The following is a 25,397-nucleotide window of genomic DNA, read 5'->3' as shown; positions in this document are numbered from 1 at the left end:
TTATAGGTGCAGGTGCAGAAGTGGCAGGGTGCTGCAGTGTGTTTTGTGAGGGATAACTAGCAGTCTGTCTACTCTGCCTATTGCCTGTTACAATGAGGAAGAGGAGGGACCCTACCTACTTAATCCCAGGAACACTGCGTTGCGCAGAGGTGTGCTGCAGTGTGTTTCGTGAGGGATGACCAGCAGTCTGCCTACTCTGCCTATTGCTTGTTACAATGAGGAAGAGGCGGGACTCTACCTACTTAATCCTAGAACATCGTAGAGCGCATAGTTGTGCTGCAGTGGGTTTTGTGAGGGATAACCAGCAGTCTGTCTACTCTGCCTATTGTCTGTTACAACGTGGAAGAGGAGGGACCCTACCTACTTAATCCTGCAGCAGTGCGGAGTGCAGCGGTGTGCTGCATTGTGTTTCGTGTGGGATATCCAGCAATCTGTCTACTCTGCCTATTGCTTTTACAACGAGGAAGAGCAGTGACCCTACCTACTTAATCTCGGAACACCGCATAGCGCTGCCGTGTGCTGCAGTGTGTTTCGTGTTTGGTGGAGGTGGAGAGGGTCCAGACCCACCTACGATTTAGCAGTAGGAAGACAATTTCATTTTATTTTTGCCTTGTGAATAAAGGCTGCTTCATGCTCCCGCAAATATTTGGCCACTCTAATTGACACTGAGGGAAAACCACGAGGAGATCTGCAGCCCACACACGGTGTACTCTTTTTCACTCATCGACAGATTAGTATAATTGTGCTTTGTTGTTGGGATTTATGGCGACTGCCCTGCGCAGTAAAAACAGGGGCACTGATGTTGTGCGCAACCCTAATGTGACATTTGGATCGGAGGGCTAATTTAATATTGAGGGTCCAATACCATTCAGAAGATCCCCGCCATTGAAGCCTCTTAACGATCTGGCTAATAATCCAATTCCAATTCCACCGATGACCAATGCAACGGAATTTACTGCAGATCTTACTTTGAACCAGACTGCCCTGCCAGATACAATAGGGGCTTTCCGAACAGAGGCATCACATACGCTCAGGTGTTAAGAGAGGAGGAGAACCGAGTGACAATGATATGCCCCTCTTTCATCCAACAGCAGGGGGCACCAGGGGGGTCCTCATCAATGGAGAGGAGGGTAACTCACTCCATGAAAAGATCGTCTCCTTATCCTTGGAGAACTCAGTTATTATAGATGCTTCTTTTCTTAGACTATGCAGAGATGGAGCTGTCACAACTACATAAAGAACATCCAGCTCCTTCTAGCAAAGTAAATGGAGATCGATCCACACTTTTACCAGGCCGGTCACAAGACTGAGAGATGATATTGTAAAACCACAAAATACGTTTAACAATGATTTATTAATTCCAAAAAACATTAAGTTGAGAAGGCAATCTGAAATGTTTCCAAGGGTGGATGCCTTGTGTCCGGCATCCATTTCTGCCCTCCATTTGGTTTTAGAATCCCTCCTGAGGTTGTATGATAATATAAAAGACATTGTGACAAACAACTTGACAAAACTGTCTCTTCTGGAGAGCTCCATATCAGGCCTAAAAGCTCCTTCTAACTTGGGTATGGGAATACCATTGGTTCCTAATGACATAATATTCAATCCCCACTAAACAAGCCAATACCCTATGAAGAGGATGCTATAAGGATGCAGGGTCCAGTGGCTTCACAAACTCCTAACTCTCCAACTCCACTGCTGGAATGTGATTCCAGATTGAGTGCCTCACCACTTCTTTTTGACTCTCCAAACCCTCCAGCTATTAATTGTGTCAATAAACATTTGGTGGTGAGTTACTCTCCACCTCCCATTATTAATCACCAATGCAAAAAGAAGTCCAATGGGAGAAGTAAAAAGAAATCCAAAAATCAACCGGCTACCAACCTCAACCATCAAACCTCCACGTGGAATCACGTCCGACAACTCCACACCACAGATCTGATTATTGATTTGAACTCGCAATATACTACAGCTTGTGCTGGTGAGGTGGAACAGAACCAGCTGAATGATTGCTTGAGCCAACCCTCGGCTATATCCGCAATGATTCCGAATGAGGTTGATCCTGGGATCTGTATCACTTCTAATACGGCAATGTGTACTTGTGCACATAAAGGAACACTTAAGGATACCATGAATAACCACAATGGGGTTCAAGGTGGGGTGTTTCAGTGGTCCAATTCTACGACTGTTGCTCAGTCTACCCTTAATTCACAGCCACCTACTTTAACGAGTGCGCTTAGTCGTAGGAAAGTTCAACAAACAAAAATTACATCCTTTTGGCGACCATCAATCCAGAGGGTATCCCCAGTACAATCTGCTTCTATGAGTAGTGTCCAAGAAGAGGTAATTGTAATTTCTCCAGCATCCCAGCCTGGTCCCTCAGCAATTAATGATTCCACCTCAAAGGGTAGTGAGGTGTTAACATTGAGGGATACTATTGAAGCACCCAAGGAACGTTATTCATCAAAAATTGTGAGGTGGGAATGCACCACCCAAAATGAGGGAGTTAATCGACTGAATAGGACAATACTGTTGGGGGTCTTTAAGCAGATACCGACTTAGATCACTTCAGTCTGAAGATATTGTCTTTATTCCTCTCTCTATGATTCCCAATAATAGAATGGTCTCACATTTCCACTCCTCCATTATTTAGAATATGAGGTGGGAGCAACGTTTTAACTCTTTGTCCTTGGTCTTTACACTCCGTGAGTTGAATTCCATGGATAAGGCTAAGATCTTCAACTCACACTCTACTCAACAAGGCCCAGTGGCAAGGCCCCTGGCAATTGTAAGGCAGCTGATTCTACTATTTCTTCATCGGCTACTGTTCAACTATCGGAAATTATAAAAGGAGGCTAGGACTGGTCTTGGATTGAGGCAACACTCAAGTTTTCCTCTGGGTAAGCCATGGACTGAATCAACCGTCGCCTGCCAATAAATCCTAATACAATCAGGATCATGTCTTGGAATGCTTGTGGGTTCAATAACGTTACAAATTCACTTGACATTCAGGATAGTATGAATGGGGTAAATTATTTCTTCTTGCAGGAAACTATGAAAACCACACATTTTAATCTTAGAGGTTTCACCACCTTCATTTTACCAGCTACCCATAATGTCAATGGCCATCCAAGTGGTGGGTTGGCTATTGCCATAGACAGTACTTTGAGCCTGTAGGCCGATTTGTTTTAGTCATCAGAGGGGGTACTGGCAGTAGTGATTACTGAGAATTTTGCTGGGAGTCAACTATTAATGGTGAATGTGTATTGGAACACAGATTGACAAAACATGCTGGAGTTTCAACAGTCCTTGTTGCATATTTTTGATGGATGCTTAGCTAAGGGTCATGAACATGCAATGATTGTAGGTGGTGATTTGAACTCAAATTTTGCAGAAGGTGCTAGATTGCACTCAATGGGTGTTATTCCCCAACTTTCCCAGATTAGTGCCTTTAGGGGTGCTGCCTGGGTTTCTTACCTGGCCAGTTGGCATCTCAACATAGTGGGGGCTGCATCACTAGTGGGAAATTATCCCTTCATCTGGCACAGGGGTTCGGCATCCTCTTGGATTGTTCATTTATTTTGTTTCGTGGAATCTAATCTCTAAAGTTGGGCCCCTCCTTATCCAGGATACCTTTATAGGGGACCACCTGATGATATATTTTGACTATACTTGTACTCACTCTGTACACAAAGTGATTCCAAGTTCTGCCTGTCTGTCCCCTGACAGGGGTTGTCTTTCAGTAAGATGGATTCAAAAACTGGCCAGACAATTTATTCAGCTTCTGGGTTCTGTAGTGGAGGATAGGGGTTTGATTTGTGATATAGCGGTGGATCTGTATTCTGTCATAAAGACCTGTATCAGACACCTGACAGTGCTGGCCTCATTGGACATGTCTTGTGCTTTTGATTGGGTAGTGGACTGAGATGCTCTCATTCAAGGTTCCACGAAAACTGGTACAATTAATAACTGTACTCCATTCGAAATCCTCTCTTAAGGTCAGAGTTACCTGGGATGGTTCAATGACAAGATCCATTGCCTCACAGCTCGGTCTGAGACAAGGATGATCCTTAGCTCTCACGCTCCTCAACATCTATCTGAGTGATATGGAGAAGTTGCAGAGGGCAAATAATATGATCCCGGTTAACCTTGGATACCTGAAGATTCAATGGCTCGCTTTCTCGGATGACCTAATTCTGTTTGATCAGACCCCCATGGGCCCTACAGCATAAGCTGAATTGTTTCCATCACTACGCCATGGATAATAACTTCCTTGCTAAAGGGTCTAAATCAAAGGTGGTCATCTTCGCCAACTCGGCCAAACCTAAAACGATGTGGTGGTCTATTGGTGGAAAAAGAGTGGATTGGGCTCCTACCATTAAATACCTAGGTTACAATCTTACTAACTTCACCTCTGGGGCCATGTGGAGGGCATCGCTTAATCAAAGCCTTCTACCTTACATTGCCCAGACGAAATGCCTGATGTCCAAAATGTGTACCTTTTCCATGTTACCAGCACTGAAGTTTTATTTGGGTAAAGTGGAGCTGCTATTGTGCATTGGTTGTACCTTTCACTGGTGATTACCTTAATGTCCTACAGGGTTCTTTTCGGAAAACGGTGCTAGGTCTGGCATCTTCGTTATCCAAGTCTATAATTCGTCACAAACTGGGTTTGGTGTCTTTAAAGGCATGATATGTATACAGACAGTTGCTTAATTATTTCAAAATGCTCCAACCTCCAGACAATTCCTTGTACGTTGATCTCGAGCAAATATTTAATGATTCATCAGTGTGTTTTAAACTTAGGATGCAGAACATTCTGGAAGGATTGGGTGTAACAGAGGAGGATCTTGTTTTTTCTGTGGGTAAGGTAAAACTAAAGCTATTTCGGTATGATTGGATGATTACTTTAGAAGATCTGCACACTTACTCCACATATACAGAATATGTGAAATTCCCCCCTAAAAGTGACCAAATTTCGATCTACCTGGTCTGTTTCCCTTGTAGCAAGTTGCGCAACCTGCAACTGCATTTGAAATGGCCATTCTTTTTGCAAGTACAGGTTTTTAACACATGCTGTATAGAACCTCAGGGTCTTTGCCCATGCAACTTATTTTTAGATGATGTTTCATAAATACGAATGTTTTTATATCGTGGCAGACCAAATTCATTAGGATATTGACTAGGTTTTTGAGGTAGTTCCCACACCTGAAAGCGTCCAAGGACATCTGTGCTTGTAAGGAAGCATTCCGGTAACATTATACCCAAGATATGTACTCTCACTGTACCACCATCATTAAGATTACAGACAAAACACGTTAATTATGTGGTCTAATTTACATCCTACGACACTCTAAGCAGACCTATCAAGAGAGAATCCTCTGAGTGTTCTGAGCTATTCTTGATAAAGGAAATATTTAATAACAACAGGTTATAATTGTGCAGGATGAATTAGCATCTTAAATCAAATCATAAACAGTGAAACCACCCTAAAGCTTAAAGAAAAAGCTAAGCTCTAAAAGGACCTTGTTTGGTAAATATTTTAGCAGTGCTAAGCCAGATGTCTTAAATTTCTAGGACAGACAGATATGTAATACAATAGTATATAAAGAATATACATGTCTGTTAATTGATGAGAACCATAAATGTAGATACACAAATGAACTCCCTTAGACTTGCAGAAAATCACAAGATCAGCGACTTTTCAGGTACATCTTACCAACTCGCTCTGTTCAACACAATTAGACAGGAAAGCCATATTACTGACGAATATTGGCATAGCCACGGCATGGACCTTTATGTCTAACGCCTTAGTAAAAAAAAGTATAGGCATATGATAACAGAACGACTTTCTTGGCTCCAATAAAGACTGTTTCTTAGTGAGTGAGGTGCAGCAGAAAACTTTGGATTTGCAAAGTATAAGGAAATCACTGAACTTAGATTGGATCCTAACATATTTGTTGGCTATTCAACCTAAAATGTGGGTCCCCTCTCTTAAGTTTGTTTCTGAATTCAATTAGTGAGACAGAGACTGTGCCAGAGTGAAAACGAGGATCAGAGATAGTACAGATACACAAACAATTAAATAAAGATAAGCCTTTGATCAATCAACCAATCTCTCTGATTGGTACCCAGGAAAGGTGTAGGGGGGGGTCTTTTCAGACCATGTCGAAGTTTGGTTAAATCTGAAAGGATTATTAATCCTTCACAAGCTGATTTCAAATTGGCGATTCACACAATTGACAAAGTCTTTCACCCACACTTTATTAAGGACTTTTGTGCAGGACCCAGAGACTAAAAGAGGTCCAATACAATCTAGTGCAGGGGAGGAGGGTCTCAGGTGCCTAACAGATTTATGGTCTGACTGTTCAAGTTAACATAATAGGCTACCAGGACTACAGAAGAGCATAGGATAGATCATCAGTGCTGCTCTTCCATGCAGTAGATGGATGAAGAAGGGAAGAGGACATCAGAGCGGGCCCCTGTGGTAACAGAAGCAGGGTGGTATGGCCTCAAGTGAACTCCCCCACAGAGGGAGAGGAGGCATACTCTACAGATGAGGAGGATGTCCATCAGGGGAGGACAGGCCTACAGAGGTGCTACCGCAGGTGGTGATCCATGTCTGTGTTCAGCAGGTCTTTCCAGTGCTGCAAATACCTCGGAGCACTTTCCCTCACTGCTCACCCCCCTGTTCCACCTCAACCGACGTCTTTGAAGGTGTGTCCATCTTCGCCTAAACACCCCAAACCATGCCTTATGCCCCACAAGGGGGGGAGGGTCCCCCTTCACCTTCCCCATCTCCTTCTTCATGTTTCCATGAAGGGTGATCCCTCTTCACCCAACCCTAACTCCTATTTCATACTCCCAAGAAGGGGGGTATTTAACCCTGTTACCCACCCACCCGAACCATCTACCTCACCCCACTCTCACCTGAGTCTCTTGTGTGTCCTTATCTACTCTCTTCCCTGTGAGAAGATGGTCCAGAAAGAGTAGAAGATAAGAGGCGGCCATGATGAACCATGTGCTGCAGTGGCAAAGGAAGGAGTTCCAGGCACCCGTGTTTTCAGAGGCTGCTAGTGACCATGCAGCCACCACCGCCCCCTACAACGGTGATGATAAGGAGGTCCAAGCATGTCCCAGGGCTGGGGTGCAGCAGGGTGGCAAAATTGGGCATACCATGCCCAAACCCCTGCACCCTTTGGTCCTGAGCCTGAGGCACCAACAACTGTGGCTAGCAGCAGGCTTTGTTTGCTGGCATCACCCCAACAAGTGTTTGGGGTGGTGTGCCCCTGGCAGGACGCATATTTGGGTAGGTCCCCTTGAATTACATCATGCACCATGGCAGAACCCACTGCCTTTATTGTGTGAACTCTGTTAGTCAGGGGGAGTTGGTCCTTGTAGTGGCGGCAGCAAAACAGAGGACACATATAGAGCTTTATCACTGTTACCTCCTGCAGAGGGAGACTTCCCCACCTGTGGGAGTGGCAGCAACCTCTAGGAGAGCTTGGGAACTCTGTGGGCAGCTGTACCGTTCGTAGTGGTTGGCTGTGCCCTGTGAAATAAAAGAGACCCTGAAAAGGTGGATGCGCCATGTAGGGGAACCTGATAACCTTAAGGGTTGGCTACACTATGTGAGAGAACCCGAAAACCTTAGTAGGTGGTAGTGCCCTGGGAAAAACATGGGAGCCTTAAGATTTGGCTGCACCCTGTTCAAGAACCTATGAACCTTATGGCTTAGCCACCCCTTAAGGTTATCAGGCTCTCAAACAGGGCACATCCACAGTTACACCCTTTGAGGGAACCCACAATGATTACTGGGTGACTGTGCCCTGTGACAAAACCTGCAAACCTTATGGGGTACTTGCACCCTGTGGGAGAACCTGAGAATCTTAAAGGGCCGCTTTTCCCTTTGAAATATCCACAGAATGTTATTGAGTGGCTTAATTCCTGTGGGAGAGCATACCATCATTTGACAATTGTGTGCTCAGGATTCAAAATCATTGGCCCTCATTCCGAGATCGGAGGTAAGTACCGGTATTTTCTGGCATGGCGTAAAGTACAACATCACCCTGGCGTCAGACCGCTAATTGCGGCCCATTCCGACCTCACGGACACGCGCTTTTCGCCATGCCGGAAAAGTACCGATCGGCCTGCGCTAAACGACCCGCAAACCCCTTACCGGCATGCTGTGACACGTAAATAACAACACCACCTGGGAAGCAGTAGCGTCTGCACATAACGGTGACCGTAAATTACGGATACCGTAAATTACGGTCACCGCAAAAAAAGGAACCGGAAATTACGTCATCGCACAGGAATGGGAAGGAGAGCAGCGGCCATCTTTAAAAACACAATCCATTGCAATCCTCATCCGCCAGCACCCTTGGGAGCAAACTAAAGTTGGGAAAAGGACCAGACGACTACCAACATGCCGAAAGCTCCAAAGAAGGCAGCGGACTGCCTCCGCAAGAGGAAATTCAGCCATGAGGAACTCCAGGCCATGGTGGACTACCTGAGCATGCAGATGTCGTTTTCAGCAACGACATGCGGAGGGAGTCTATCCTCCGCAAAAAGAACATCTGGGCTGAACTTGCCCAGTGGGTGAGCGCTGTAGGCAACACCCCTGCACCCCAGGGACTACCGCAAGCGGTGGGATGACCTGCGGGTGCGGGGCCTCCTCTCCAGCAACCGGAGTCAGGCCATGCAGACGGGAGGCGGTCCAAGTACCCCTGTGCAACTAGAGCCGTGGGAGGAGACATGTGCGGCTCTGATTGGCACCGAATCGATCGAGGGCGTGGGCAACATGGAGTGCGGGGCAACGTCTACTGCCGAAGGAGGTGAGTGTCCACAGTGTACACTGCCAATGTCCATTGCATGATTAAAATTGCCCCAAGGGCCATCGAAGGCACCTTCTCATGTTGCCCTCCCCCCATCCAACTCTTCCCCCATCCAACTAATGCAGAGGCAAGTGCCACGCAATTAAGGGCCAAGTGCGAGTACATAACGCACATTAACCATAGTGCATTAACTTGCACATTCCATCATGCACACTGTGCAGCCGGCTCGGCATTGTGCCAGCCAAACTGCACATAACCAGGCCACGATGAGTCACTCTCAAACATGCGTACACGACATACTCATGCACATGTACCACTGCCTTTGCTACACCCAAAAGGCCACAAACCGCAATTGACTGAAATGTGAATGCAGCCATGTATGCAAATAGGACATCTTACAATCACTCATGTTGTCCCTCTCTTCTACCCCCACAGGCACTGACCATGACAGCGCCGAGCCACAATCAAGCCGGCCAAGCACCTCCATTGGTAGTGGCAGGATCAGGCGAATCCCTGCACCAAAAATAACAGCCGCCCCCGGCTCCGGAAAGGCCACTGGATGCTGCACCACCACAATCCATCTCTGCTTTGGCACCTGCCACAATGCCAACCCCACCATCGGCACAGTCGAGCATTTCTGGGGAGGCTGCTGCTACCGGCCCTGACGAGTATGTGGACAGTCCGTCACCCATCTGTGGCCTGCATCGTACCCCTGGCCTCATGTAGTGACTGTGGAGATGCACAAACACCTGCCCGTAGTCCTCAAATAGACACGCAGGGGTATGAGGATGGTGGCCCAAGTCCACCGGTACAGCCCTCGCCCGAGCATGCAGGGGCAAGTAGTTTCAGCGATGGATTTCCATCATTCGGCACACGTCGAGTAAATCAGCTTGCAGATCTCATAACGGAGTTTATGGAGGACAACCGCAAGGCCAGGGTTCAATGGCATGATGGACTAAGGGAAATGCGGCAGACACTCACCAACACGCCCGCATCCAGTGAGGCCACACCAGCCAGCCCAGCAAGACGCACTCTGTGTTCCATGCGGCACAGGGACATGCCTCCCCCAGGCCAGGGGAGCAAGAAACAGTAGTCATTGCTGCCACATGTGGCCTTTACGTCCTACATGGGACCACTGCTGTGGAGTTGGGGTGGAGGGGGGTGGGGGGTAGGGGTTTGTTGTGGAGTTGGGGGGTGGGGGACGGGGGTTTGTTGTGGAGTTGGGGGGGAGGGGGGTGGTGGTTTGTTGTGGAGTTGGGGGGGAGGGGGGTGGCTGCAGATAATGTTCACACTTATTCCTTTTTCACAATACACTATTGGTGTTGCAAAGTTTAACCGTTGTGGACATTCATCATTGAGCATGTGTATAATGACGTCTGACAGTGCATGGTGTACAAGTATACACACATCCAGTGCCCTGTGTGCCCATGTAATGCCACTCTCTGCTGACTTGTGTTCTGGACATCCTGTCCACTCTTAGTTTGGCGCATGACATGTCCCTCAAGTGCACTGCCTCCATGATGCTTTCTTGGCACTTCCGCCTCCACCTTCACCACATCGTCATGTGGTAGTAGCAGTACCATGTCAGGGGAGAGAGAGACGTAATTGTAGGGATGCACATTTTGTTCAGCTACACATATGACATGGGGATTTTGGACACCAGATAGCAGTAGATGGGTCCCCCACCAGTCCTGCTTCGCCGACTCATATGTGCCTTACGCAAGCCAGGTGACTGCTTCATCTACACGCATGCACGGGTATGGCCAGTGTTTTAGTGCTCCCTGGGCCTGTTCTGTGGGTTACTGACAGGGGTCATGTACCATGGTGTCAAGGGACAGCCACCAACAGCTGCATGTCTAGCCAAATAAGGTGAGTGTTGGAACTGTCATGGTGGAGAACTGAACTTGGCTGACATGGAAGGGTTTCGCTGATGGCCATATGCACATGTCCATGGATGCATTCTGCCCATTCATTAACCACAATATGTGTCCAATTCATTGGAATGCTGTGGGGGGTTGCTTCTACAAGATGGTCCGTGAACGATGGCATGGACATCTCGTGGTACATGTTTCGTTGATGCATGCAGCTGTCCTGATGTTAGATCCATGTGGTGCTGTGTACTGTGTAGATTCGTATTTGGGTGTGATGGATGTAGTCAGTGCCTCATGGTCATCATCCTGCTCTGATACATACTATGGTGAATTCCAACACTCCTATGGGTCTGCCATGCCGGTGACGTGGTGTGGTATCCCTGCTGCCCTCAGTTCAATCCACTCCCAGGGATGGGTCTCCGATGTGGTGCCATGCTGGGGGCAGCCACATTGTGCATATGCAGTGTGTCTTCCTATATGCACTTACGGTTGTGGTGGCCTCCAATGAGTGGTACAAGTGTAGTGGGATTTGCCCTTGTCAGATGGTGGAGATGTAGTGTATTGTGAGTGCCTTATTCCATCGATGTGGCAATCTGTTCTCATGTGCCGTTGCACTGGTTCTGTGGCAGGTTGGTTGGTGGGGTGAACATCGTTCGATGGCTTCATCATTTCGACCAAGTTGGTTCATGCAGGCAACCACCTCATGGCACCAATGCACTAGCATGACACAGTCGGACGACTCAACAGGCGGCCAGGCACATCATCCTGCATGTTGCACCATGTGGCACGGTAGCGTGGTGAACTTCTGGCCCTTTGAGTCATGAGTAGTTCTTTGATGTCAGGCCCACCCATGTGTGAGGTTCTTGGTTGCGTTGCATTCCATCTGCACGTAGGGGGAGTGGTATTGTTTTCAGTTGCGATCCGCCACCTGCATGCCATGCTGGTCCACCTACGACATGTGGGTGCTGTCAGGGGCACCAATGTCATTTGGCATGCCTCCATATGCATGAGGTCCAGCTTTACTGTTGTGTATCTCCTGGGTGGTCCATGTTGGGGATTGGTAGGCCCTTGTGTGCTTGGGGAGGTGAAACGGCGCTTGTTTATGTGTCCGTGTAATGGACGTCTGTGACATGCCATGCATGGGCACCACTGTGTGCTGGTAGGTGCCTGTGGCATGGGTGTGGGGCACAGGCAACACCGTCACTTGTGCCAGGATAGCAGTGTAAATTTGTATGCTGCTTGCTTATCTCGTTATGTCTCAGGCCAAATATGGGGGTGACGGTGTCACAGTCAAGGTGGTCAGGGGTGTCTATCTGCTAAGGGTTTTCCTTGAGTGGCCGGACATGCTGCGTGTGCATGGGGGCTGCTGGGGTGGTGACGGAGGCTGCACTGGTGCTGCATGCAGGGCCTGTCTCCCCCTCCTTCTCCCCCTGTGTCTCCTCAAAGGGGGTGCCTGGTGTTGTTGCTGAAGGTTTGTGGTTGTGCCCTTGCTGGTTCTATTGGTGTCATTTTGGTGTGGGAGGGGGTATGGTGTGTGGGTGAGTTCCTTTTCTGCTGTGGCAGACTCCATTGCCTCCACATGTGCTGATTGTGTGCACCTGTGGCTCTGGGAACCACTGCTCAGGGTTCTTTACTCCTTCTCTGAGATGCCTGTATGTACTCCATGCTGGTAAGGTACTTTACGGCTTAAAGAGGCTGTTATTTACGTGTGCTCCTTACTTGCGATCAGCTCCGGTTTACGCCATGCCGCTAATTTCGGCATGGTGGGGCGCGCGCAAGACCCAAGACAGATAATTACAGCATTGTAGTTTACGGTGCCGTAATTAGCGCTCTGAGGGGTCAGAATAGCATGTAGCAGTAAACAATGCCAGTAAATCATTACCGGCATGGTTTTTACCTTACCTCCAAGCTCGGAATGACCCCCATTATATCTTACTATATGAACTATAGTCAATGAAACGGAATGCGCAACACAGCGACTGGTCAGGGCCACTCAGTTACATATAATACTACTGTTATTCATTTCCTAAACATGCAGCAAGAAACAACCCCACTCCACATTTCAGTGTCCGACATGTATGAGATAACACATTATCATCCTCTTCTGGGCTGTGTGTTGGCTACTGGAAGATGTCATTTTATAGTTTCCCACAGTAAAGTGCTCATTCATGTTGATCAATGTCAATTGGGCAACATGAGGCACTGTTAACCTTCTCCTTCTGTTAGAGGCAAAACCCCCAGCTGCATTAAAACTCTCTCTGACGTTTCACTTGTAGGATGCTTGCTGTACAAATACCATAATAGGTCTTCATTCCTTCACAGGTCAAGTGTCCAACAGGTAGGCATCAAGCACATCTTCGCCTGATGGTCCGCTGTCTGTTCCTGTTGATGACCCACCTGTATTCAAGAAGCCAGAGTCACTGAGAAGGGTGTACCACAGAGTCTCCTCCCTGTGGGCTGCACCTGCATTGCTCACAAAGCTTTCAACAGGTATCAGTAATGTACTGCCCCTTGATGACACTATCTTCTGTGAACTTGACATGCCCAGTGAACTGGACAAAATGTGGTCCGGTTGGTGTTCCATCTGCTGCCTTTGTTCATTTGACCATTGATGTGCCCAGTGCTGCAGCAAAGAATCCTTGCACATTGGCATGGCGTCAGCTCCTTGTGATGCTTGCTGTGAGCCATCCTTCCCTGAGACATTTACTTTGACATGTGGGCTCACTAAAGAAGCCAGCAGTCAGAGGCGTTGCTAGGAGTGCGGGGGCTGAAGGGGCTACAGCACCGGGTCTTTTGGTTGTAGCCCCGGATTGAAGTTCAGGTGCTACAACCAAAATGCTAGCTAGCCCCGAGACCCGTCAGTCCAGACATTAGCTTAGCCCCTGATCTTTTCCAGCTATAGCAACACCCTGCCAGCAGTTACTTAATATTACCTTTAAATACTGATGGATCACCACACAAGATTGAAAGCAGTTCCTCACCAGCCATGCAGCATCTGTAACACCTTTCAAGTCATGGGCCCTGGCCATGTTGGTCAGTTTTAGTTCAAACAGGTACACTACAAAGGGAGACTCGCCCAGGCATGCATTATGATGTCTCACTTTGTGGCCTCCTCAATAGGTCGTAGTGCAGAGCAGATATTAGACAGCAGCTGTCACTGACAGTGTTAGGAATGCCCCATCTAGAGCTCTGCTGTGATTGTTGCAGTAATCTTTGATGACATTGCACTGCTCACTTTGTCTGTCCAGCATGTGCAAAGTAAACTTCTGAAAGGTGGTGACTGAGGTATTCAAGTTGTGTAGTGCCAACCTATGGCACACTCTCCATCGGCACAGTTCATGTCTTGCATGATACGCCCAGACGAAATGAGAGCTGATCTTCTCAGCCATGGCACGTGTTACAACCACTAACTCTAAGGTAGATCAGTACTCCCAAACTGAAGAGATAAGCCAAACTTCTCCTAAGGAAGGTAGTGTGACTGAGCAGTGAGCCTTAACTTAAGGGTGGGTGAGTAGATTGACGCATAGGTATGAGTAGTCCACACACATAGCCAAAGAAAACACACCACACTGGTATACTAAAAAAAAATAAACACGTTTATTAAGTTAGTTATTTGCATACCCATGATGCATGCCCACCTGGTTCTGAACTGAAGGTGAACTTCCAGTGATGGCTAATGGGTGGCACTATGCTGTCTGTGACTTGGCTGAAATTGATAATTCTGGTTTCACATTTAAGGTGTACGTTTATTTTAAGCCTTTCAAAACTTTGCTGGTGTTTGTTCAACATGCCCCATTGATCCAACCACAAGGATTAAAACTAAATTGCACTGGTTATGCCTAATAAGGGTCAAGCATGTATGCAGTGTTCTGCATTCTTGAGAGCTGTTTGTCTTGGATTGAGAAATGCTATTTACAACATGGTACTCACCACTTTGGTCGAAAGTAAACTGGCTGATTTTATTTACTGCATTCTTTACCACAAATAGGTAGATGGTGGGTAGCGGTAAAGCATATAGAAGGGGTGGCTTGGGGAATGTGAGGGAGGTGCAGGTGGTCTCACCGGGCATTTTGCAGTAAAAATATTCAGTGATCCAACATAGATCCATGCAAAATAATGCTGTCCTATAGACAATGAAATGTACTAGATCAAAGAATTAACATTTGAACTAATTAACATACCAACGCAATTGCTCATCTCCCAGTTAACATGGTGCTTAGAAGAGGGAAACAGTCAGCCAGAGGCCGCCAGTAGACACGATGCAAATTAAGCGACGAGCACCAGTACATTACTATTTAGGGAGAAATAGATACAGGTACTATTTTAAATGGGGTGGTGAGTTAAATGGTAGAGTATAAGTGAGGCACACTGCTTTTGCATCTCCATGTAACACTCTGCCCAATTTGGAAGCAGTGGCAAGATGGAGGAGGGGCACCGAGCAGAGATAAGATCCCTACCATGCTTTCCACATCCATCTTGTCATTGGGTGTCATTTTATGCGGCAGTGCATTTTCATGCAGGTGTAAAACACATGGACTCCTATGTAATCCGTCTTGGGTTTTCCTCTGTTTAAAAATAGGTGCATTCCATAGCAATCCATTAGTAAACACTGCCTCTAAACCAGAATTTGCTGGTGGCGTTTACTTGTCCACAAGCCGCAGAGAGACATTCATGAATAAAAACGAGTTTGTCCCATCTTTACTCTTTGCTTGTCCTCTCAGCCTCATGGATGTACAAAGGTGCATGCAGTGAACCCCAGAGCACATAAGTGTGAACGTTGGTGGTCCTCTGCACGCAGTTTACATTTTTCATAAAACGAGGCTGACAGTGTAACTATAAGCAGTTGAAGTTATCAGTAATTCAAATAAGCACAAGTGGAATACAATATTAAAAAAGGACATTAAACATCTTAGGTACAAATAAAAATTCTAGTCTTCAATCTAAACCCTAATGGACCCAATATGTATGCTGGACAAATGTCCAGAGGCAGGTAGGTGCCCTCAAAGTCACTTTGCAAGAGTTTCACATGAGTACAATGTTTCCCTTAGGAGTCAAAGGGACAAAGTCAGTAGGCAGATCTGCTTATATAGTGAAATGAGAGCTGCGTCTTAGTTTTACCCTGCAGGTGTGGATTTAGCTGCAAACAGCTTCATGGGATGAAAGAAGATACCCTTAGGAAGAGTAGTAGAAGCAGGTTTGAGAATCAGTAGTCCTCAGAGGAGATGCAGCACAGTAGGATCAATCACAATGGAATTCAATAGAAAATGTGGCTAAGGCCTACCTGAGAAAATGCCTCGACCACGGGAACCCCTGACAGCAAGAATCAAGAAAAACCCACCAATCTAGGGCACGCAGGCAGATACTCATAGTTATGGCTCTGAATTTTCGTACCAACAAAGACCGAGGCGATGAAAAAGAGGGGCAATTGCCCCTCGGAGGTGGACACTCAAGCCAGAAGCCAAATAAGCAGTGAGGATGGCTCCAGAAATACAGGAGAATGCAGTAAAGTAGGTTCCGTGGCTAAATGAACAAAGAAAGACAGCCCTCCAGGAGAAAACTGTCCCATGAAGAAGGTGGGGCAAGATGGTCTAGAAGAGCAGGTGAGGTGTGTTTTGGAGTCTCAATACACTTTTGGGTGATGGCAGCTTCCAACACCAAAGCCGGATGACCATGGCAGAAAAATGGGAAGTCGTGGTGAAACAACCCAGAGACAGTCCAAGCATGGAAGGCCTGGCCCAGCTAATGAAGGAGGCCAGCAGGATGATGGAGGAAACCCAAGAAGTGCATCCAGCACCTCAAAACTGGCAACCAGAGATCAGCTCAGGACACATAGTCCAGCCATTATGGCCAGATCTGATCCTAAAATGCAGAAATGGTCAAGAAATGGTTGGACACCCCCAGCAGGTAAGTAAGCTACCTGTCTTCCAAGATAATCCAGTCAGAATTGGTTGAGGGCTCAGGGTCTCTCATAAATATACCCACACAGCCCTTCAATGGCCTAAACCAGCCCACCAGTCACATTAAGGTGTTAAAAATAAAGGTTAGGAAGTCAGCCAATATGGTTGGGCCTTAACACTACCAGTCACCCCAGACTACCCCTACATGGTGTAAAAGGGCTGACCCAGGGCCAAGAACTGGTCTACACAAGTTTAAACCACTGTAGATGAAACATGGCTGGGTTCACCAGGAGTTCACATGTACACAATAGGCATTTTAGGCTGGCAGCATGGTTTCTCTAAACAAAGGGAGCCCTTAAAACAAAACGGCTGAGAGCAAGGCATAATAAAATACTTTGTCACCCTAATGGCTACCAGAAAGGTACATTGGCCACTGTAAGGTAGGCATGGTATCAAACAGTGAAGACAGACACAAGTGATCACAGTTCAAGGGTGTTTATTGAACTCCAATGGGTTGGTTGAACCCCTATCTAATACTAAATCTAAAGATGGGTGCAAGCTAGGACGATCAAATAATAATAACGCAGTCCTAGTCAGGTCTCTGTCAAATAAATGGGCCTATACTAATAAACCTATTGCCAATCCTTATTTCTAAATACAAAAGAGTGTGGGACAATTGTGTATGCAAGAAATAAAGTGTTCAAGAAATAATATGTCCGGACGGTTGAGCAGGTGGCTTTCCTTCCCCACGTTTTCAGCACGGGACAAGGCGGCACATTCGAGCGTTGCACCCACTCAGGCGTCTCTGCTAAGCGGATACAGTTCAAGGCAAAGTGATCAAGGCCTTCTGCAAAGGCCTCTTTTCCAATAACAGTCTCTTACTCCAGAGGGCTTGTCCTAACAAACAAATACCAAAGTTTCACTCTTATCAGGATTTTCACATGCATAAGCTCTAGCTTCCAGTATTATTATTATTTTTTTGCATAGGTTAGATGTGTCTCTCATTCAGACTTGGACTACCTTTTTACCACAATGTTCTCACTTGGTCTCCCTTGTTCGGGCTTGGACCATGAATCTCCCTCGTTCTGGCTCGGAGGCCTTGTTATTTATTTATTTCTGTTCACAATATTCACATTTTGTCTCCCTCGTTCAGGCTTGGACCATGTAGTCTCACTTTCTACGGTTTCCTCTTGCTATAAAAATACTTTTGAATGTGCTATGGGTTTTGCCTAAACCGTTGCAGGACCACTTCGATTCACTGATCAATCATCTACTTTCATTCTACCACTTTTTGGTGAGATACCTTACAAAGACCTTTGATTGAGCACATTCACAGTGCCGGACCTCTCTGTCAACGGTATTGTATCTTTGCTTCTCAAGTTCAAACATTTATCAATCAATTAGCTTTACTCGCGTCTTTCATCACACGTGTTCAACAATGTTCATTCCAGCACTCGTTATAAAATGTTGCCGCTTGTAACCTTGACTTCAACACAGACCGTTCTCACATCGGTCTCCCCAACTCACCGGCTGTGTGGATCTCTCTGGCGTTTCTTTGTTCCTAAAGCCACAGACGATACCACGACAGTTGCCGCTCCTCCCCGCCTTGGCCAGTTATGCAAGAGGGCTTCCGGTATCTCCAACACACAATGTAGGATTCTTCAGTCTAGTTTCCTGGCCTTACAATTTCTGACCCAAATGTTTCTTGAAAATAGCAGTTTCTTGCCCAAAAGGTCAAGGGTATTTCCCTCCTTGCGAATACTTCTTGGTTTGCTGTCGTTCGTCCCTCGTTAAGCTGCCAACTCACAACTGTTGTTCCTTTGTGTGCTTTCCCTTGCTCAGAGTGTGCTCTTATGCTCCGCCTTTTATCCGCGTGGGGAAGTTTAATGGAAGTCAGGTGTGAGTGATTGTCAGTAATTGCCTGACTTCGCCTGACCATAGTAGCGGGACATGTCAGGTACACTGCTCGGGTGTGAACCTGCTTTCTCCCAGAGCGGGCTGTCCATGTGGAAGTGTTTGTGAAGGGAAAGGGATGGGGTAAAGTTCCCACGTATCCTACCTGGTAGGATAGGGTAAAGGTGTTGCAGGGGGAGGGGATACCATGTCTCACCATCCGGTGTCCCACTCCCCGAAGAACCCTCACCCAGGTGAACCTCCTGCACAGGTCCACTCCCAGGGTCTTGATCCAAAGGCGATGGCCGTGCCCTGGCCACCTGAGAGAGAGATCCACAGGGTCTAATGGGTGAAACACCTTCTGGTCTCTCACACCACCCAGTGTGCTAAATCAGTTTGCACATTGGGTAAAGACAAAACTAAATTACAACTGCCACCAGCCTACCCCTAAACCCAATGTAGGGTGATGCCATCATCCTAGGGCTAAAACAGGGGGCTAAGAAAGCACCCCTGTCTCAGGAAGCATATGGGCAACAATGGGACCACATACTCTACAATAGTCAATAATGGTTTCAGAGGCAACATCACTTCAGCAGAAGTCCCTCCGACCACACAAATACGCTAGAGACGCCAAGAATTTGAAGGAAAAAAGCCAAAGGTCAATGGGTGATTAAAAAGTGCCTACAGAATTCTCACCAATGAATTTCTGTCACAATAGCGACCATTTCCTTTACAGGGTCACAATTGCTGATAAAGCATGTCACCAGAAGGTGCAAGACATGCACAAAGCAGAGGGCAATCATTTTCATGCCAATATGTAAGGTAGCATGAACTTTTGATCCATTGTCTGCTGCAGCTAAGCTCATGAAAGCTTCAAGGCATTTCCTAGTTGCTTCAGGCCCCGCCCCTTCTCCCAGATGTTTACTCGCCTGTAACTTCTGCCACACGGTTGCTTAGTCCTGAATTGACTCACCTGCTGCCACCTCAACCTTCTCTGAGGCCGCTCAGCTTTTGGAGGAAGGAAAGGTCACCCAGTGCGCCACGTAGTCAATGCTCTGACGACTATTAGACATGTCCATGGTGAAGTGCACTTTTCCCCGCTGACTGCTGTGGTACTTGTCCTAGTGTAGTAATAACCTCATTGTCCAATTCTGGTACTGTTTTGTGAGAAGACAAATGTCAGCCGGGAACTTCGCAGTGGTGACAGACTTTTCAGTTAAGGTGCAGGAACCCAGTGTTTTCCACAAATGAGTAGGGCAAACAATCTGTTGCCAAAAATATAGTCAGGTTAGGATCAAATAGGAGCTGTCATGGGACTTGTGATATGTGTGGCCGCTCTCAAATACTTCTATAACACTGCCATGATGTAATAAGGCGGAGCTTCGTGCCCTACTCCCAAGCATTGATAAAGCAGAGGTATTTTCAGAGGTAAGTGTGTGGACTGGTGGAGATATGCTGCTTGTCTGATGGTATGAAGAAGGGCGCACATCATATCTTTTGACTTCTTCCAGTGTCTATGCATGGTGCTGCTGCATTTGGGACCACATGTATGTGGTGCCCAAGTTGATCCTTGCCTTCCCTCTGCACACTTTCTGACATACTGCACAAGTGGCCAGGTTTGGTTGCTGTTAATTCTATTTAAAGTACTGCCGTGTGATTGACCTACTTAGTGTGCTAGCAGCAACCTCTAGCTGGTTTCATGTGAGTGTGATGTTGCTGGTGGTGCTGGTTGAATTCTGGATGCCATGCAATGATGTGATGTGATGTATGATCTGCAAAAGCAATGCTGTTTAATGAGAATTCTGTAAATAGGTGCTGGACACCATTCTATTTATATTAAAGACCCTACACCTGCAGTGTCATTCTCCTCTGCCTCTTCATTATTGCTGCTTTCCAAAGGTGATGCTTGTTCCTATCTGGACCTTGAGGTAGGCATAATCATCGTCTGGATCATCATACATCTCATCATCATTATTCTCTGATCCAGTGGATGAGGGTGGTGATGACACAGATCTAGGATTTTCAATCTCCCCCTCCTGTTTAAGTATTTCACCTTTGGATCTTCCCTGATCGTCATCAGTTAAGATCTGCACATCTCTTCTTTCTGCCCTAGAAATAGTGAATAGAACTGAAAGTGCAACCCTCTCTTTCAGTCTCAGTTTATGTTCATTGTTGTGATGCAGCCATCATACTGTACCAGTGCATCTACCAGAGAGTTACTTCTGACCGCATTCTATTCTGGCCTCAGCACGTGCAGTTGCAAGAGTGACAAGACTATGAGTTGCATGTCTCCTCCACTGCATTTGGCTTATTTGGGTGCTGACATGTTGTTCTAAATGTGTTCAAATGTGTGTCACCCACCTCCATGAATTAGGCAAGCGTGAATATCCTACAAGCTTCCCCCAATGTTTCTCTGCTTATCCGATTCCTCTTGCCTGGTGTCACCGGATGGCATCAGTCTCATCCACTTGTTTCAAGAAATGAACTCGGACTGCTGGCTGTGCCACACGCGTTCCCCCTGATCCTCTTCTGCTTCCTCACAGGAAAATCAGGTGAGGGTGACTCTCCAACAAACTGCCCTGTGGATTTCTGGAACCTCATGCTACTCTGACCAGGTGTCATCCCATGGCACGTGTCTCATATACTTGTTTTAAGAGATGTACACAGACGTATTTGTCAAACACCACATTCCCAAATCTCTGGTGATCCCACTCAGCAAAATCAGGTGAAAGGAACTCTTCCACAGGCTGCCTCAGGGATTTCTGGCTTCTCTCCCTCCTCCTGCCAGGTGTCCCAAAATGGCATTTGTTTCGTCCACTTGCTTCGAGAGATGGGCACTGACTAGTCTCCCAACCACCATAGCCCAGAATCTCTGCTACTCCACCCCATAAAAATGAAGTGAAAATGCCTCTCCCACAAGCTGCCCTAAGGGATTCCAGCTATTCCTGCTGCTCCTCCTTGGTATCAACCAATAGCACTTGTCTCGTCCACTCACATCAAGAAACAGACACTGACTGGTTTGTCACTCGCCACCTCTCAGAATCTCTATGGTCCCTACCAGCACAATCAGGTGAGCGTGTCTCTCCCACAAGCTCCCCTCAGGGATTCCTGGTTGCTTCTGACTTGCTCCCAGGTGTCACCTGATGGTAGGTGTCTTGCCCACTCACTTCAAGAGACAGACTCTGATTGGTGTGTCACCTGCCTCCCAAATCTCTGGTAATGGCTTTTTTGTTTACCCACTACAAATCACTTGAATTGTCACACATTAGTGTGTAAGCTCATCCAACTCTAAATATCACTCTCTGACTGGGTCCCAGTCACTCACTGCCCCGCCCAATGGTTTTTCCTATAACTATTCCAAATGCACTCCAGTTCATTAAGCATTGCCTAAATATTCTAGGTCTGCCTCTAGCAACAACCTCTCGCCTCTCTGAAAGTTGCCTAAAACTGAAGAGGAGCACCAGTCACATGCCCCCATTTATGTCATGTGGACAAACTTCAGACAAACTATTTGAAATGTTTGTCCTCGAGGAATCACCCACATTTCTAGTAATTGGGGTTGTTTTGCAGGGAAATTTCAGATAGGCCTCCTGAATCCTTGGTTTAAACCAGGGGTCTGAACATGAATGATGAAAGTGGATGGAGTGCCTAACAGGACTGTGAAAGGAGATGTAATCCGCTAATTGTTGGGCAGTAATTTGTCCCAATCACATATTGAATTCTTGCTGTGGTTTTGAGAGAAATCTAGAGCCTTTAGAACACTGTGGAACTAAAACATTATACCTTAAGCTTTTCAAATTTCTGCAAAAACTGTTAGAGTAGCAATTTCAATAACTGTTCTTATTGCAGCAATCTGAAGGAAAGCATAGTGTGTGTGTTCCTCATTTTAAAATACTGTTAGAAATTATTAGCTGAAGCTCATCTTGGCATTGCTTGGGTTGAGGCACCTGCATGCATCACTTTACATGCGTAAAAAAGACAGCCAGACAGGTGCCATCTTTGCTGTGGTGAGGTTTATAAGTGGATCATGTAATTTACGGACAAAAACCTGGGTTTGTAATGTATGTTATCATATAGGGCTGCAATTCATTGCATTATCAGACTTTACAGTGCATTTAATGCTTTTTATGCAGCCATGAAGTACTTTTTTATGTCGATCATTTATGTTTTATACAATTCGCTGTTTTGGGAAGATTTACACATTCATAGGGAAGTTACTATGTGCAACTCTGACTTACTCCTGAAGGGGGCTATTCAATTTACAAAGAAGACATTGCACGATCTGAATGGCACAAGGCCTTTGTTGTTTTTGTCCTCCCTTTTTTGTCTCCCCCTCCTTGTCTTGTCGCGCCTACAAACACTTGTGTACAGGCGCGTTATAAATGCCATATCATATCCTATCATATAAGTTTGACTTACTCAACATTTACTCCTAGTATGTCTCGAGTAAGAATTCCTCATTCTAACTTCTTTGTGAATGGAATAGTCCTCTCCAGTAGTAAAAAAAGGATAAGTGAAAGTTACTCGTGCTAACTTTTCTGAGACTGCCTGCTTGCTTTAGCTAAGAGGAACATAACTAGGCACCAGCTGCTACCTATAATAGACCTTTCTTTTTTTTTTATTAGTATTCATGTTTATAATGCAAACCTTTATACTTTAAGAAAGCAATTCATCAATAAAAACTTCACTTTAAGAAATTAAATCCTCAATAAAAAATTCACAATGGTGACTTATTAACAATATATTGACAATCACACATCCTACTCACAATCTTGATAAAGTGTTATAGTTAAGGTAACAGTAGAATTGCAGGCATATATGTTAAAAAACTATTTCACTAAGCGCTATATTTCAATTGACAATCTATGATGCTTCGTTATCAGTCATGGGCCTCATCACGAGTTGGGCGCTAACCCTTAAATCCGACAGAAACGGTATTAGCACCGCCAATATCGCTCTGCCGGATCATGACTGTAAATCCTGCTGGCGGTATTACAGCTGGCGGTAGTACAGCCGGTTGTAATAGCGCCGGCTGTAATAGCGCCGGCACCCAAACGTGCTATTACAGAGCCATCACAAGTCCGGCATTGACGCTCTTAGCACAAAAAAAAACAGAGGTAAAACCGTCAAATATATCCCTGGCCAAATGCTGGAGGTAAAAGAACACATGAGACAGCAATAAGGGCCCAGGTGAAAACAATGATATGATATGATAATTGATTTGTATTGCACTCATACACAAGTGTTTCAGAGCGCGACAAGGCAAGGGAGGGAGAACAGGGAAGAACAAAACAACAATATTACTAGGCCCAGTGATATTGAGAAGGCGCAAGTTCATGGGAAAGGGAAAGGGGGAAAAGTGGCTGGAAGGGGGAGGGTGGAAAGTGCGTAGCAGGGAGAACAGATAAATAATAAATAAAAATAAATAGATAATAGAGGCAATAAACAGTGGTAGTGCAGCCAGCAAGTGGCAAGTGCTGTGTTTATGACAGCAGACTGGGTAAGTCTGAATAAGTGCAAAAAAGAAGAAAATGAGGGGGGTACTGTATTGGTACAGATACAGTCCCCGGTACAAGGGGTGGCCAGGAGGCAGTGGTGCAAGGGGCGGCCAGGAGGCAGTGCAGGAGCGTGGCAGGGTGAGCAGGTACCAGGGTCCAGGGGACAGAGGGTTGCAATGTGCACAATCCAAGAGAGAGCAGATCAGCACTGGAGAGGGGTAGCGAAGGCAGAAGCAAAGAGGAAGGTCTTGAGGTTCTTCCGGAACCGGAGATGATTTTCCTCAATATTTAGTGTGGCGGGGAGGCCGTCACAGAGGGAGGCCCCAGCTGAAGACAGAGAACTGCCCCGAGCTTGTTTCTTTGAAAAATGACTGACCCTGACGGAGTTAGAGGTAGAAGAGCGAAGAGCATGAGAGTGGGGGTATTTGCTCAGGGATAGCTGAAGGTATTTTGGACCCAGGCCCCAGAAAGCCTTGTGTACAATGCAGAGGGCTTTGAATTTAATTCTTGCATCCACAGGGAGCCAATGGAGAGATTTCAGAGCTGGAGAGATACGATCCCAGGGCTTGAGCCCAAGGACAAGTCTTGCAGTCCTGTTTTGGATTAGTTGCAGAGGGCGGAAAGTAGAGGCATGTAGATTTAGAAAGAGGCTGTTACAATAATCCAACCTAGAGAGAACCAGAGCTTGGGAGACAGTGAGCTTCTGGGGGAAGGAGAGGAAAGGCAGAGTACCTCTGAGGAGGTGCAGTAGGAAGTTTAACTTTTTAGAGACCTCAGAGATGTGGGCGGAGAAGGAAAGTGTGGAGTCAAAGATGACCGTGAGGTTCTTAGCCTCGCATGTGGGGGTAGGAGGGCCAAGGGAGGCCGGCCAGAGAGGGAGGGGAAAGGATGGTGAAGGTGTACCGATGAGGAGGATCTCTGTCTTGCTGGCATTCAGACAAAGATCATTGGCGGCACACCAATCTTGAATGCCAGTTAGGCAATCAGAGATGAGAGAGGGAGAGGAGGTGGCCGAGGGCAGCCTGAAAATGAGTTGAGTGTCATCAGCATAGCACTGGAAATGTTAGCAGAAAATCGCAATGCAGTGGGCGAGAGTTGCTAGGTATTGGTTGAAGAGCCAGGGTGAGAGGTTAGACACCTGCGGAACACCACATGTAGAGAGAAAGATAGATGATAGGAAGGACCCAAGTTGGACCTGGGAGGATCAATCAGAGAGGAAAGAGGTCAGTCAGGCCAGAGCCTGATCAGTGATACTCGGGTTATCACAGAGACGGTCGAGCAGGATGGTATAGTTGACCATGTCGAAGGCAGAAGAGAGATCAAGTAGATTGAGGACAGAGGGAATGTTAGAGTCAAGGTTGGAGAGCAGATATTCACAAACGTTCAGGAGAGCAGTTTCCG

Source organism: Ambystoma mexicanum, chromosome 2q, assembly GCF_040938575.1.
Source record: "Ambystoma mexicanum isolate Mex_15411 chromosome 2q, UKY_AmexF1_1, whole genome shotgun sequence".
NCBI lineage: Eukaryota > Metazoa > Chordata > Amphibia > Caudata > Ambystomatidae > Ambystoma > Ambystoma mexicanum.
This window is presented reverse-complemented; position numbering follows the sequence as displayed.